The sequence below is a fragment of the Nannospalax galili genome, unplaced genomic scaffold, assembly GCF_000622305.1.
Source record: "Nannospalax galili isolate Female #2095 unplaced genomic scaffold, S.galili_v1.0 scaffold10, whole genome shotgun sequence".
Classification (NCBI taxonomy): Eukaryota; Metazoa; Chordata; class Mammalia; order Rodentia; family Spalacidae; genus Nannospalax; species Nannospalax galili.
The window spans coordinates 10,868,849-10,870,965 of record NW_008331140.1 but is presented as its reverse complement, the minus strand read 5'-3'; the positions used below and the strand labels follow the sequence as shown (position 1 = coordinate 10,870,965).

General features: G+C 42.7%; 1 pseudogene across 1 annotated transcript; it reads left to right on the top strand.

Moving 5' to 3' along the window:
- Nucleotides 1–436: 436 nt before the first annotated feature.
- On the top strand, nucleotides 437–1,433 carry LOC103725325 (annotated as a pseudogene). Its single transcript, XR_001872178.1, has one exon. The product of XR_001872178.1 is annotated as a glycogenin-1 pseudogene (transcript).
- The last annotated feature ends 684 nt before the right edge of the window (nucleotides 1,434–2,117 follow it).

Genomic DNA, 2,117 nt, shown 5'->3' with positions numbered 1-2,117 from the left:
ATTAGGCTTCTGGGGGTACTCCTGAATAGCTGACCTGAAGCCATCTGTTCCCTCCAAAATAAACCTGAGAGAACCTGAACCTTGTACCAATCAGCTTTACATAACCAATAAAGAAAGGATCTTGGCACGCAGATAATAAAATAGAAGCATACTTCAACTTAATTCTCACATCAGAATCATAAACAACAAAATAAATTCACATGCCAAAAACCACAAAGAAAGAATAATAAAATGGAAAGCCAAAACACTATGTCCCCACCAAACTCCACCAATCCTGTAGAAGAGTTCTACAAGGAGAACCCCCTAGAGATAACCCAGGACACAGAATTTAAAAGAACAGTCATAGCCCTTCCCCGCCAGCCTCTGTCTCCTCCCAGGCACCTGGGCTTCCTGGATCCTGCAACCTGCAGCGGCTGCACACGTCCAGGACTGCACGATGACAGATCAGGCCTTTGTGACCCTGAGCACTAATGATGCCTATGCCAAAGGTGCCCTGGTCCTGGGCTCATCTTTGAAACAGCACAGGACTACCAGGCAGCTGGTTGTGCTCACAGGTATCAGATTCCATGAGAAAAGCTTTAGAGACAGTCTTTGATAAAGTCATGATGGTAAATGTCTTGGACAGTGGCAATTCTGCTCATCTAATCTTAATGAAGAGGCCCGAGTTGGGTTTCACACTGATGACGAAACTCCATTGCTGGTCACTTACAGAGTATTCTAAATGTGTGTTCATTGATGCAGATACTTTGGTCCTCACAAATATTGATGATCTTTTTGAAAGAGAAGAATTATCAGCAGCACTGGACCCTGGGTGGCCTGACTGCTTCAATTCTGGAGTCTTTGTCTTTCAGCCCTCAATTGAAACATACAACCAGCTGTTGCAACTTGCTTCTGAACAAGGTAGTTTTGATGGTGGGGACAAGGGCTTACTGAATACATTTTTTAGCAACTGGGCAACCACAGATATCAGGAAACACCTGCCTTTTATTTATAACCTAAGCAGCATTGCAGTGTACTCCTACCTCCCAGCATTTAAAGTGTTTGGTGCAAGTGCCAAAGTTGTACACTTCCTGGAACGAATCAAACCATGGAATTATACTTATGATCCCCAGAAAAAAAGTGTCAGAAGTGAATCTCAGGATCCCACCATGATTCATCCAGAGTTTCTGAACCTGTGGTGGGACGTCTTGACCACCAATGTTTTACCACTGCTTTAACAATTTGGTCTCATCAAAGATACCTGCTCATATCTAACAATGGAACATGTCTCAGGAGCCATGTCACACCTGTCCCTTGGGGAGGTTCCAGCTACACCACAACCTTTTGTGTCCTCAGAAGAACGGAAGGAAGGGTGGGAACAGGGCCAGGCTGATTATATGGGAACAGATTCTTTTGGTAATATCAAGAGGAAACTGGACACTTACCTCCAGTAGAAGCACTGCCATTTTCCTGTGGACACATCCACCTCTAAGGCACTTGTTTCTGACAGCATGTAGAGCTGGTTTAAAGTCCTTCCATTGTTAAAGAGGCTTTCACTAAAACTCATCACACGAGGGGCTGTGGCAGGACAATAGGTGAGAACTGAGCAAAATTTGTGAGGTACTATTCTGTACATGGACAGTGGTTTTTTGTTTGTTTGTTCTTTTTAACCCTAGGCTTAATTAGCCAATGTTTCAGAAACTTAATTCTGCCAATTACCAACATGCATGGTAAAGGAGGCCCAACATTAAGCTACTGAGACGGCTGTATCAACTTAAACTGTTGTAGAACTGGTCTCTAAATCTATTTCCCTTCAAAAAAAAAAGACATGACATTGTCCCTTACTTGCTTATTGCCCCCTTCACCAGACCTGCAGTTTAGAATTGCCCAAAAGCTGTCAGAGGGCTAATTCTGTTTTCAGAGAAGAGTAGCCTTTTATACACTGTAGAATGATTCATAAACATACCTACTAGACTTAGTTTACCAGTCTTCTATGTACCGTTACAACAGCACGCTGAATTGCTTTTTTTCAGTTCTGTCTACTTGAAAACCGCAGTGTGTCATCTGAAGGTTACCTGCAGTAACACACTGTGTAAAAAATAAAAGACTTATTGACAGATCTTGGTTGTTTAATTAAG